Source organism: Bos javanicus, chromosome 8, assembly GCF_032452875.1.
Source record: "Bos javanicus breed banteng chromosome 8, ARS-OSU_banteng_1.0, whole genome shotgun sequence".
Lineage (NCBI taxonomy): Eukaryota > Metazoa > Chordata > Mammalia > Artiodactyla > Bovidae > Bos > Bos javanicus.
Genome location: NC_083875.1, coordinates 54,699,773 through 54,713,624, shown reverse-complemented (window position 1 = coordinate 54,713,624; position 13,852 = coordinate 54,699,773). Strand labels below are relative to the sequence as shown.

The window sequence follows — 13,852 nt, the reverse complement described above, 5'->3', positions numbered from 1 at the left end:
TATGGGAAAAGAGGAAAGTATTTCAGCCAATAAAATAAAAACAAATGATTGAATTTGAATATCATAATTTTGCAAACTCTAATGAGTTAACAGATCTAGTCACTGAGTATCAGTGGTTGCTAACATCACAGAAAGAAAAGAGCTAGATGTTGTCTGCTTCCTGATGAAGTAATACATCACTATCTATAGTCTTTCCAAAAGGATTGATCAGTTTCCTATTTTATAGGAAATACAGAGAACAGAGAAACGTGTTGAACTTCACCATGGACATGTATTCAGGAAAACCTGTATTGTGGGAAACGCTACATGTCAAATGCCTTGTGTTCTTCAGCAGATAAATTGAAGGGCAATAACAGAATGAAAAAGTGACCTGTAAATTGAAAGAGAAAAAAATCATTATTTAAAACTAGGCAAAACTAAACCATGCTGTCTAGGGAAGTAAAGTTGGGTGATACACTTATAAAGAAGTTTAAGGAAAAGCTAATTATAAAAGTTAGGAAAATGATTATATTTTGGAAGAAAGGAATTATAATTGGATCAGGACATGTGGAAGGGCTTTAGGCAAAGTTCTGTTTCTTCTCCTGGGTGTCAATTACAAAGGAATTTGTCTTGGAAAATCATTAAGCTATAAATTTGTCTACATCGTTCCTTTAAGCTATGTTTTATTTTATAGTAAAAGTATTTTGTTTTTATTTTAAAATCACATACCTAGGAATAAGTATACTGGAAAGTTTGCAAAAATTCTGCACAGAAAACTGAGAAACTTTATTGGGAGAAATTAAATCATATGTAAATAAATGGGCAAATATATCATGGTCATAGATTGCAAGACTCAGCATTGTAAATCAGTAATCTCTACACTTACTGCAGATTTGATGCAATAGGAAAATCAGTGATCTCCACACATTTTACAAATTTATTGCAACAAGAGTCAGAATCCCTGTGTGTGTGTGTGCATATGTGTGTGCAAATGTGTGAATAAGTTCAAACTGAATCTAAATTGGAGATTCTTAAGACCAAGCAATAGTAAGACATGAAAAATAAGAACAAAGTTGGAGGACTCACACTATCAGACAAGACTCATTAAAGCTATGATAATTACAACAATGTGGTGTTGACACAGAATTGAAATAGAGCAATGGAAGAGAAAGGTTTTAACTTAGACTCATATATGGTCATATATATGGTCATATATGACAAAGGTGACAGTACAGTGTTTTTCAATAAATGGATTTTTTCAATCAAAGAATGACAAGTCTTTTCAGTATCTGTTTCTAACAAGAACTTGATTTCAGTTTGAATAAGAACTCAGTAAGTAAAAGGCCACTTGACAGAAAAATGGGAAATGCTTGAACAGGCACATCACAAAGGAGAATATCCAAAATAATCAAAAAACATGAGAAGATGCTCATCCTAATGAGGGAAGTGAAAGTTAAGTAATTAAAGCAAACAATAATCAGGGAAATGCAATTAAAACCACAATGTGATACCACTATAGGTATCGCCACATCAGTATAGCTAAGACGAGAAAGAGAGTTGATGAAATGGAGCAACTGGAACTCCATGCACTGCTAGCGGAGCAGTAAATTGGTATCAGCACTTTATGCTGGCCATTCTGTGGGAAGCTGAAGGGATGCCTAGCCTGTGACCTGGCGATTGCACTCCTAGGGTATCCTCAGTGGATCTCTGTACATATATGTCCCAAGAAACACACAGAAGACTGTTCAAAGAAGCACTATTCATATAGTCCCAAACTAGAAATAACCCAAATATGGGCCACAAAGGGAATAAATTGTGGTAACTTCAATACTACAGTGAACAGTGAAAGTGAATGAACTCTTGCTATATGCAAATATATGGCTGACTCTCACAAATTTAATGTCGACTGAAAAAAGCCAGATGCAAATGAGTACATATCATATATTGCTTCATAACAAATTACCACAAAATTTAGCAGCTTAAAGCAACACATATTTATGATCTCAGTTTCTGTTGGTTTCAGGAACCCAGGTGTGGCTTACCTGGGTACCTCAGCCTCGTGGCTGTAATTGAGGTGTCAGTTGGGACTGTGGTCTTGTTTTTGTTATCTTCATACACACCTGACGGGTAGAACAGTCAGACAGGATTTCTATACTGAGGGCGCTAGTGTCCCAAGTGGACAGTGGGGAATTGTCTCGGAGAGATGCCCAACTCCTTTTCCCCAACTCTTGTCTGTATGGGAACATGTAATAAAAATAAAGCTCAGCTCAGTTCAGTTCAGTTCAGTCACTCAGTTGTGTCCGACTCTTCGCGACCCCATGAACTCCAGCACGCCAGGCTTCCCTGTCCATCACCAACTCCCGGAGTTCAGACTCACGTCCATCAAGTCAGTGATGCCATCCAGCCATCTCATCCTCTGTCGTCCCCTTATCCCACCCCCAAACCCCCCCAGCATCAGAGTCTTTTCCAATGAGTCAACTCTTCGCATGAGGTGGCCAAAGTACTGGAGTTTCAGCTTCAGCATCATTCCCTCCAAAGAAATCCCAGGGCTGATCTCCTTCAGAATGGACTGGTTGGATCTCCTTGCAGTCCAAGAGACTTGGAAGAACCTTCTCCAACACCACAGTTCAAAAGCATCAATTCTTCAGCACTCAGCTTTCTTTACAGTCCAACTCTCACATCCATACATGACCACTGGAAAAACCATAGCCTTGACTAGACGGACCTTTGTTGGCAAAGTAATGTCTCTGCTTTTCAATATGCTATCTAGGTTGGTCATAACTTTTCTTCCAAGGAGTAAGCATCTTTTAATTTCATGGCTGCAATCACCATCTGCAGTGATTTTGGAGCCCAAAAAAATAAAGTCTGACACTGTTTCCACTGTTTCCCCATCTATTTCCCTTGAAGTGATGGGACCGGATGCCATGATTTTCGTTTTCTGAATGTTGAGCTTTAAGCCGACTTTTTCACTCTCCACTTTCACTTTCATCAGCTGCATAATGGCAGGAAGAGGATGACACTGGTACTAGGGAACACTTTCTAGTGCTCTGTGTCCACTCCCTGGGCTCACAGGTGGTATAACCCAGGGGCCATCATCCATTTCTTCGGAGTTGTACAGAGAGTAGGAAGAATTCTTCTTTAGCAGGTGTCACTGACATTAAACACAAGGGGAATGGGTCTTCCTGGACCTGGGCTTATTCACCACCAAGGCTCACACCGACTTCTCATGTCACAGCAGCCAAAATGCATGAATTGGCTGCATCTTGTCAGTAAAGAGGACACAACATCCTCAGACCCCAGCTTCTTGGATCACAAAATTTTTTAAATTAGGTACAAATGGATAAACATGCTAGATTGTCACCAGTTTTTATGTCAAACCATATACAAAAGTCCATTCAAAGCTCTTTTTGTCGGAGTGGAAAAAAAAGGAAAGTGTTTGCAGCTCTTACTGTTTTTGAGGGAATATATATATGTATATAGGATAAATCTTCACTTATGAACTAACCCCAGCACACAATGTAGTAAGAAGTGAATTATAATCTCAATATCTTTGCAACATGAAGTCAAGAATATATTGAAAACTTTAGGTAGTCCAGGATATAGAGTTCAGCAAAGCAGCTGCCCAAAGATGGTCAAGTCTTATGGATTGGAGTTTTCTTCTTGCAGCAAATTGTATTTCCCCAAAATGAAGATAGCAGTATTTCAAATTCCACAGTCTCTTCCAGAGTCCTGCTAGTCTCCATTAAAATTTGGAGTTTGTTTACCTTTCCCTTAAAGTTGGGTTGGACTTTGTGGCTGTCTCAATGCATAGAATGCAGCAGATGTGATTGTATTACTTTCTTAGGGCTGCCATAACAAAGTACCTGGATGGTTTAAACAACAGACATTCATTCTTTTATGGGCTGGAAGTCTGAAATAAAGATGTCAGCAAGATTGAGTGTTTTTGGAGAGCTCTGAGGGAAAATCTGGGCTTCCCTGGTGGCTCAGATGATAAAGAATCTGCCTGCAGTTCAGGAGACCTGGGTTCAATCCCTGGGTTGGGAAGATCTCCTGGAGAAGGAAATGGCTGCCCCTTCCAGTAGTCTTGCCTGGGAAATTCCATGGACAGAGGAATCTGATGGGCTACAGTCTATGGGATTGCAAAGAGTCAGACATGACTGAGAGACTCACACAAGGGAAAATCTGTCCATGCCTCTTAGCTTCTGGTGTTTGCCAGAGATCCTTGGCATTCTTTAGTTGGTAGATGCATAATTTCATTCTCTGCTGTTGTTACATAAGGCATTCTTCCTTATGTGTCCCATCTCCAAATTCCCCTCTTCTTCTAAGAGCACAAGTCACTGGATTAGGGCCTAACCTAATATGAGCTCATTTTAATTTTATTGCCTCTGCAAAGACCCAATTTCCCAGTAACATCACATTCGCAGGTACTGGGCGTTAGAACTTGAACATGTCTTTTGAAGGGACACAGTTCAATGCAAAACAGTGAGCTTAAGTGATTTCTAAAGTTGTCATAAGAGGCACTCCAACTTCTATCTGAAACTTTAAGAATGCTCACCTTTGGAACCCAGCTACCATTTTGTGAGGAAGCCCTGGACACACGAGGTCACATATAGGTATTCTGACTGGCAGCCACAGCTAAAGTTCCAGCCCACAGCTAGTAGTAATCACCAGTCATGTAAGTGAAGAGGCCCTCAATGACTTCAGTGCCAGCCTTTGAGCTATACCAGTTGGTGCCGAGATGAGCTGTCTCCATTGATCTCTGTCCAAATTGCAGATCTGTGAGCAGAAGAAATATGGTTGGTCTTTTAATCCATCAGGTTTTAGGTAGTTGATTTAGGATAGCATTTGATTACTGGGGCACTACCCAGTGTCCAGTACCCTACCTGAGACAGCTGGAGTCTTCTCTGGTAGGATAGATGTCCTTGAGATCTGGCTGTGGGTTTCTTTGGAGTTCAACTATCCTTCTTTTAGGACACAACCTGAAGAAGATTGACTAGGTATGTAGGCATTACCTGCTTCAGCCTGGCTTAAGTAGAGATGTAGCCAAGTATTTCAAGTTTTTACTGCCTTGCTAGTAAGGAACTCTCATCCTCTGGAGTTCCAGCCAGTGGCATTGAAATGTGTTTGTTTGTTTGTTTTTTAATTTATTTAATTGCAGGATGATTACAATATTGTGATGGTTTTTGCCATACATCAACAAATCTGTCACAGGTCTACATGTGTTCCCCCCCCCATCCTGAATCCCCCCTTCCCACCTCCCTCCTCACCCTATCCCTCTGTATTGCCCCAGAGCACCAGCTTTGGGAGCCCTACCTCATACAGTGAATTTGCACTCGCCATCTGTTTTACATATGGTAATATACATGTTTCAGTGCTATTCTCTCAAATCATCCCACCCTCACCTGAAGTGTGGTTTCTGACACTTGCTAGCTATGTGGTCTCAGCCAAAGTATTTATGCCCTCCAAGCTTCAGTTTTTTCACCTGTAAAATGGACATAATGATACTCTTCTCTCCTTTATGTGTTTGTAGTTCTATGTATGACCCATTATAAGTTTGCCATAAGAAAGAGGTGACTGCTTTGATTGAAAATTCAAATTTTTTTTTCTATATGAAATAATCTCATTGATGGAGGTTATACAAATTTATAAAACATATCCATACTTAGTAACTAACTGTAAGACCACATACTACCTTGGAATCATGATTCTTCAGCATCAAATCAAGGACACTAAATATTTATTACAGCAATATAATCTTTGTTGCTACAGGTCACAAGAACATATTTATTAAAAAATTGGTTGTGCTAAGCCAAGAGTTACTATTTGTCAAAAAGAAAAAAAAGCCCACATCAAATGCTTGGGAAATTCTGACTAGTTTCTCATCTCTGATGACAAGATTTGTTTCCTATATTAGAAACACACATGGCAGGAGACGTAGTGAATTTTGTAGGCATAAGTTTGGAGACTGTGGGATTAGCTAGATTTGAGAGAAACATTTTCTTAATCCTGGAATTTCAAGTGGGAGCCAAGCTTAATGCTTCCAAGTAATGCTGTTTTTATATATAAGATTCTATGTATTAATTTCTGATCATTTTTATTCAGCCTTTTGTATACATCAGAAACTTGAACATTTATTCATTGCAAAATAAATGTGAATTTCATACACATAAGCTTTTGGCAGGAAGAAGTTTCTTTCAATGTAGTTTATTTAGTTTTGCATATTTTTTCCTCATACTAGTGCTTACTAAAGGGAATCTAGTCTTATTTATATTACTGTCTTTTTTTAAAAAAAATTAAAAAGATCTTTTCCTCTTGCTTTTCACAAACCTAGGTTCTACTGGTTAATGACTTTTTTCCCTTGCTTTCCGTGGAAAGCATACAGACCCTAAATGCTAAGTGGAAAGCAACTAAAAGCCAAACTTGCAACTCCGTGCACTTGAAAATGTGTAGCTGGAATGCATCCTTGGTCTGGAGCCTTGATTCTGTTGCTAGGTGGCAATGTTCCCTCAGCAAAAGGATGGTTATTCGTGTTTGCAGGTCCTTTTCTGAAACAGAAAGGAAAACACTGCCTTACTGCCTTTTCATTAGCAACTTTTCAACCAGACTTCCTGGTTTCAGCCCACAAAGAGGCATCAGCACTCTCTGAAACTGCCAGGCTGAAATGATCAAAACAAAAATTTCCTCCTGCTAGCCACTGTACATTGCAAAACTGGGCAGCCTATGGTATAAAGCACATGGTTGCTTCTAATAACTATAAAAATCCACTTTAGGTGGGGACCAGAGTTACCCAGGCCATTGTAAACAAGTGATACAATCTTGTTTGTCCGGTGATTGGTGGTATAGTATTAAGTTCACAGAAGAGCTCTAGCACTGAAGTCATGAAACATCTGTGTATGCTATAGCTACAAATTACTGGAGGTTCCTTTTAAAAAAGGAGTTTTTTCACTTCAGTATCAGACAGGAATGACAGATTCAGTAAATTAAAATATATGCCAAAATTTTAATTTCAGATGAAATTAATTTCTTTAAATTAGCTTTATTGAGATATAATTTACACACATAAAATTTCCCCTTTAGGTATATACATCTATGAATTTTTACAAATGTATACATAATGTAACTACTACCATACTTAAGATATAGAATGTTTTCATCACCCCCCAAATTTCTCCATTTCCCTTTTTAATCAATCCCTCACTCACCCTCTGTCCCTGAGAAACATTGATCAGATTTCCATCATTATAAGCTTACCTCTTCCCCTATTTCATGTAAGTAGAATCATATATTACATAACCATTTGTGTCTGGCTTTTTTCATTTAGCATAATACTTTTAAGATTTATCCTTGTGGTTGTAGGTAACAGTAACTAAATTTTTTCTTTTTTTAGTATGACCCATTGAATAATTGAAACTTACTTTTAATTTTTAAAAAAGTATCTTATTTATCTGAACATTTCTAAATCAGTGGGCCTGGAGTAGAACTTAAAACTGCATTTTAACAAAGACGCATGGTATTTCCCATGCAGGTGATTCTTACATCACACCTTCAGACACCAAGAATCTGAAGCAGTGGAGTTGTGAGTCTCCTTGAAAATCTGCTTAACTCATTGAATATCTTTTACCAGAAAGACATTCACAGAAACTCAGTACTTCCACTCAATTTCTGGAGATTGTAGGACTGACCAAAGTTCATAAACTCCAGGTTACAACCTGTAATGTTGTCACGTGCTTGACTGAAAAACTCAAGTTATATGAAAAAAGCAAGTTATTTCAGATTCTCCCACTCTCTTTGCTCATCACCTTTCCCCGTACTTCTCAGAGCAGGGCATTTTTTTGTCTTTCTATAAGATTTTAACAGAACACAGCCATTCGCATCCCATAGCACGACCCCGTTGGTATGCACCAGTTACCCCACAGGCCAGTCCCTCACCTCCGCATAACCAAGCAAAGATTACCACATGACTATTAATGGTCCTGCCCAGCTATTGGTTAGGCCTGCCGTGGCCCCTCCTCCAAGCGACCAGCTGCCAATGAGCGACCGTTAGTCGGTCATTCAGACAACACTTGGTAGAGCGGTGGTCATCAGGCGGGCAGTGGAGTAAGATGCAGTCCTGGCCTCTCTGGGATGAGTTGGGGGCCCAAGGGAACATGCTAGGTGCTGTGTCTTGCACGGCTCCAGGATCCTCACCAAGGTCATCCATTGGCCTTGGCCCAAGCCTTAAAGCAGCAGTGAACCTCTCTCCCATCCCCACCTCTGCAACCAATCACAGAGGCAGTCTGCCTGAGTAGGCAGTCTGTATGTAACAGAGCGCAGTGAATTCTGCTCTTAGGCTCTTAACACAGCAGCCATTGTCATGCATCATTACGCCCTGTTACTAAACAATTGGTCCTGCTTAGTCATTGGTTGGTACCTTAGTGGGCCCCACCCACTGACAACCAACTGTCAATGAGCCATCCATTAGTGGGCCTGCTAGTGCAGCAGTGGGTGCCGCCCACAAGCAACCAACTGTTAAAAAAGGACAGTTAGTGAGGGGATTGAGACAACAGTTAAGTGATGGTTATGAGGTGGAGAGTGAGGTTGAGGCAGATCCCGGCCTTATCTCCAAGGCCCTCCAGCTCATCTGGCCCTAGGCCAGTGGGTGAGCTGGGGTGCCCAGAGAACAGGCTTGGAGCTGTGTCCTGCAAGGCTTTAGAGCCCTCACCAAGGCCACCCACTAGCCTTGGGCTGGGCCTTGAGGCAGCGGTGAACCTCTCCTCCATCCTGGTCTCTGCAACTTAATAGCAGTGGCATCTGCCTTGTCCCACAATCTGTGGGACCTGGTCTTCCCCCCTTTGGGTGGCCTGAGGACACTGAGGGCCAGTTGGGTTGGGTGCCTGGCTCCCTCGGTGATGACAGCTGACAGAATCTGGGCAACTGGCCCTGAGGGAGCTCCCAACTAGCTCTGGTTCCTCTTAAATCAGGATTGGGACCTTAGAGGGTGAAAGGTCTGTGCCTTGGGACCTCACCCTTCCTTGTCAGAACAGAGAATAATGTTTGTTTGGTAGAGATTTACAGAAATGTCATTACCTGACCATGACATGACCTCAAGAACAAAGAATCTGACACCAAGAAGTTTGCAACAACTAACCACACCCCTCCCTCACCTTTCCTATAGAAGGGCTTTGCTGAAAGCTTTTGGGGAGTTTGGGGTTTTTTAAGGCATGAGTCACTCATCTCCTTGTGGGACTTGCAATAAACCTTTCTCTGTTCCAAACCCCAATGTTTTGGTATCATTTGGCCTCATTGTGCATCAGGTACACAGATCTGCATTTCAGTAACAATATGAAGCCTTGCAACTCTATTCCTATTTGAATGTTATTAAATCAAAAATAGATTAATCATTTACATATCATAAAAGCCATACACAGTTATGACAGAAAGCTAAAATTGCAAAGAAACTTAGAAAATTAAAGAGCAATGAGTAGTCATATCACCCAAAGAGATACTGAGATAATCATTTTATTTTTTTTCATAGTTGTGATAATTATGTAATAATGCTTGGGTCCTGTTCCACATATTCAGATTTACTTGATAGGGATATGTTCTGGACACAACATTTTTCTTACTGTTTTAAAAAATTGAAGTATAGTTGATTTACAATATTAGTTTCAGGTATATATTACAATTCAATGTTTTAATACATTATTTTCTGTTTGAAGTATAAAAAACAATGGCTGTTTCCCTGTGCTGTACAATATATCCTTGTTGCATATTTATTTTTATACATAGTTGTTTGTATCTCTTAATCCCCTATAACTATCTTGCTCCTCCCCTTTCCCTCTTTCTGCTGGTAACCACTAGTTAGTTAGTTAGTTAGTTCTAGTTAGTTCTCTATGTCTCTGAATTTATTTTTCTTTTGCTTTACTCATTCATTTTAATTTTAAGATTTCACATGTAAGTGATAACAGATAGCATTTGTCTTTCTCTGTCTGACTTGTTTCATTTAATAGGCTCTGCATCCATCCACATTGTTGCAAATGGCAGAAGTTCATTCTTTTTATGGCTGAATAATATTTCATTATACATATATATATATATGTATATACACACACACACACACACATACACACACACACACGTACCACATCTTCTTTATCTATTTATCTGTTGATGGCCAGTTAGGTTGCTTTCATATCCTGGCTAATGTAAATTATGCTGCTGTGAACATTGGGGTACATGTCTGTTTTCAAATTAGTGTTTTGTTTTTTTCAGATACATACCCAGGAATGGAATTGTGGGATCGTATGGTAGTTCTATTTTTAGTTTTTTTTTAGGAACCTCCATACTGTTTTCCAAGGACTCAACATTTTTCAAAGACTCCACAGGTGATCATAACAGGCAGTCGAGTTTGAGAGCCATTGTTCCAAGCACCTGCCATTGACCTGTTCTCTGTACTCTTTCTATAGTCTAGATTAACTCTTTCTATATTCTAGATAACTATATTTCTACATTCTATATTCTACATTAACTATTTCTATATTCTGGGCCCTGCAGAGTGGGTTGTATAACTTATTTGCAATCAATTGAAATCATAACTGTGCATCAACATGAAAGGGAAAATCTAATAACTAGTCCATGCTGGAGCTAGGTCTACAATTGTCCATTAATGATGAACAGGGGAGCCCTGCTTGAAGAAATAAGATTAGGTCAGAATGGGAGAAGATTATAGCCAGAAATTATTAGGTTTCACCAATAACCCCTAGAGTTGCCTGAATTCTGTGATTAGTGAGAACTAATCAGGGCTGAAGAAGAAAAGGGGTCATTGATAGCAACACTCCAATAAGACTTAATATTAGAGTTAAGATTTGAGCACCAAGGCAGACATAAGGCCCTGGAAATGATACAGGCATGCCCATTGCCTCAACATCCTGTCTCTAACCAGCAACTATGTCATGGATGGGGGATATCCTCAAAAGGGTATACTTAGCACTCCCCCAACCCTAAACTTCTCGAAGGCTGGCATTGAAGACTCTAGTTTGCTTTCCATGTGGTGCTAGTTATCAGAAGAGAAATCACCGTGCAAGTCCAGTTACCCAACCCAAGTTGCAAGAGTTTTAAAATTCAGTGGCAATATTTAAGTACAGAACTTTGAAAAATGGGTTGAAAGAGACTCAAGGCTTATTTTATGAGTGGTCTCAAGGAACCTCTTAAGGTTGGTTGTACTGATACAACTCCAGAATCAGAGCTTCCCTCCATCCTTAGATTCAGAGACCCTCAAGGGAGGCACTAAAATGGTCTGGGATCTTCTCAATACTTCGTCTTCTCAAGGGGCCATGCATCAGAAATAGACATGTTAACCCTTATACTGACGGTGGAAGAAATGTGTCAGGGGACTCAGGGTAGAGATTCTGTTGTGCACATCACATTACAGTCGTTGCAGATACCTTGTAATATAATTTACTATAAAATTTTGGTAGTAGATCAGCTGTTAGATATTGGTTTTTTTTTTGTTAATAATATGCAGCACTTACATTACCATAAATGTTATTTTAATACTTTGACCATTGCATTTCAGTATTACCGATATTCTTTGTAATCTTATGTGTTTCATTTTATGTATTTGCAGGCACAAACAGGGTTTCATTTTGTATTAATCTGAGTCATGATGCTTGTCACTTCTGTTTTTTTAGTCTAGAGGTGTTTTAGAAATTGGGAGGAGAAAACTAGCAGGGGGAAATAGGGAAATTTTATGTTGTTGTAGCCTACATTCTTTCATTCTGCACTTTATTTCTTTTGTTCCAAGGATATTCTTTTATCTGATAGTGTGACTTACATATGCTTATTTGCTTTCTATAAGAACCCCATTTGAATTACCTTTCCCAGCAAGTAATTATTTGCCTCCCAATGGGAAGCTAGGACGACTGCTGCTGGTTCTATTGCGGAATCAATAATAGGGTACATTAATGAGTCTCAGAATTGCTCCCAGGAGACTGTTTTCCTTTCTGTGCTCTATCCTGTTGATGTGGCCTCTCCTTTTCACAGCATTGGAAATTGTGAGTCAGGTACAGTCTACTTTTTAGCTTATTCTCTGTGTCTCCAGATCACAGGTGGAGATGTGACTTTTAAAAACATCTCCTATTCAAAGGTCCAAAATTAATAGTAGATAAGTCCAGAAGCAGTTTATGTACCACCTTCCCCACACTGATAATTAGGAATAAATGTCAAGAATAGAAATGGAAATTATCCATTCCAGGAGGCCTAATCACAAATATTCTCAGGGCTATTTGGAGGGGGGAGGAGGCGGGGGGGGGGGTGCCGGGGCACGTGCTACAGCACTGCTCCTGAGCTCTTTTCTCAGGACACAAGTCAAAATGGCATCTCAGAAGCCTGTTTCATCAAATAGCAACAATAAAGGACCCTTACATTGGTACTAGTGAAAGTTAATGTTCAAAACAAATAGTAAAATGTGTTTATGTGTTTGTTAACACCTCCCTGTATACTGAAGAAAATTGTATTTCACCATATGCTTTTGTGAGTCCCACATAATTTGTTTCTATTTGTCCTAGTATGACATGAGGTCAGCCCTTATCTTATTCAACACCTTTGGTTAACCACTTAGAGACAAAAGGAAGGGTACAGGGGCAGATTAGCACAAAATGCCATGTCGTTAAACAGTTCTTTACCTCATTAGTCCCTTGATCTTTTCTTGGGTCTAGAACCTGAGAGGAAGCTACAAAGATACCCCCTCTGCTGTTGACATTACCTGCTAGAAGAGAATCGAATATGATAGCCTGGCAATGGTGTGGCAGAGAATGTAGAGAATGCCTTTCTGTTTATTCTTTTTATTTACTTTTTTTTTTTTAATGTGGACCATTTGTTAAGTCTTTATTGAATTTGTTACAATGTTGCTTCTTTTTTTATGTTTTGGTTTTTTGGCTGCCAGGCATGTGCAATCTTAGCTCCCTGATCAGGGATCAAATCCACACCCCCTGCAATGGAAGATGAAGTCTTAACCACTGGACTGCCAGGGAAGTCCCCGCTGCTTATTCTTTAAAATTATAAATCTCCTATATATATTTTGCACCCTCCTTTATGGATATTACATACTATTTATTTCATTTAAATGAAATAAGCTTCAGTGGTTGCAGCACACAGGCTTAGTTACCCCATGTCATGTGGGATCTTTTTGGACCAGGGATCAAACCCATGTCCCCTGCTTTTACAGGTGGATTCTTAACCACTGGACCACCAGGGAGTCCCTTTCCTGTATTTCAAATGAAAAGTTTTAAGTCAATCTGATTCTTTCTCTGTTATATTTTTTTATTCTCTCTAGATAATTTAGTATATTCATTTTATACTTGAAATTTTTATAGGTAGGACTTTGGTAGGTATTTTAAAAATTATTTTTCTTGGTCATCATCTGGTAGACGGAGTCTTCTCATCTGAATATTTAAGCATTTTCCAACACAGTGAACTTCTTCTGTTCTTCATTCAATTCTTCTCCTGAAGCTGAGACATTAGAGACCCAGAGAAATACTTCTGTGACTTTTATCTTGTTTTCTAATACCTTTCTTCTCTCTTCTTTTGCATGTTATGCAAGAATAATGTGATTGATATTCCAGCCCATTGATTTTACCTTCATAGGGTCCATGCTATTGTTCAGCCCTCAATTAAACTTAGTTTTGTATTTCAGTAAAATTCCTAAGGGCTTATTATTCACAGCAAAATTTTTGCTTGAAGAATATCCTACCAAATCTCTCTCAGGTTACCAACTCTATTCTTCTTATGTTCCCTGTATTGACATCTATGAGGATTAGTTCTGTTTGTTGAGTTTAGCTAATTTTTCCTTGAACAACTTTTTTCAACCTATTTTTGAGCTTGAGTGTATTTCAGG

The 13,852-nt window shown here is 39.3% G+C and overlaps 1 long non-coding RNA gene across 3 annotated transcripts; it reads right to left on the bottom strand.

Moving 5' to 3' along the window:
• Nucleotides 1-241: 241 nt before the first annotated feature.
• Nucleotides 242-8,407, bottom strand: LOC133252727 (uncharacterized). Of its 3 annotated transcripts, none has more exons than XR_009738065.1 (6): nucleotides 8,167-8,407; nucleotides 6,364-6,524; nucleotides 5,382-5,461; nucleotides 4,863-4,958; nucleotides 4,535-4,755; nucleotides 242-370 (listed from the first exon to the last, which is right to left on the bottom strand). It is a non-coding gene; the product is annotated as an uncharacterized LOC133252727 (long non-coding RNA). The 3 variants fall into 3 exon arrangements; XR_009738063.1 differs by having other exon boundaries at nucleotides 7,909-8,400; XR_009738064.1 differs by lacking the exon at nucleotides 8,167-8,407 and adding an exon at nucleotides 7,779-7,897.
• Between the last annotated feature and the right edge of the window lie 5,445 nt (nucleotides 8,408-13,852).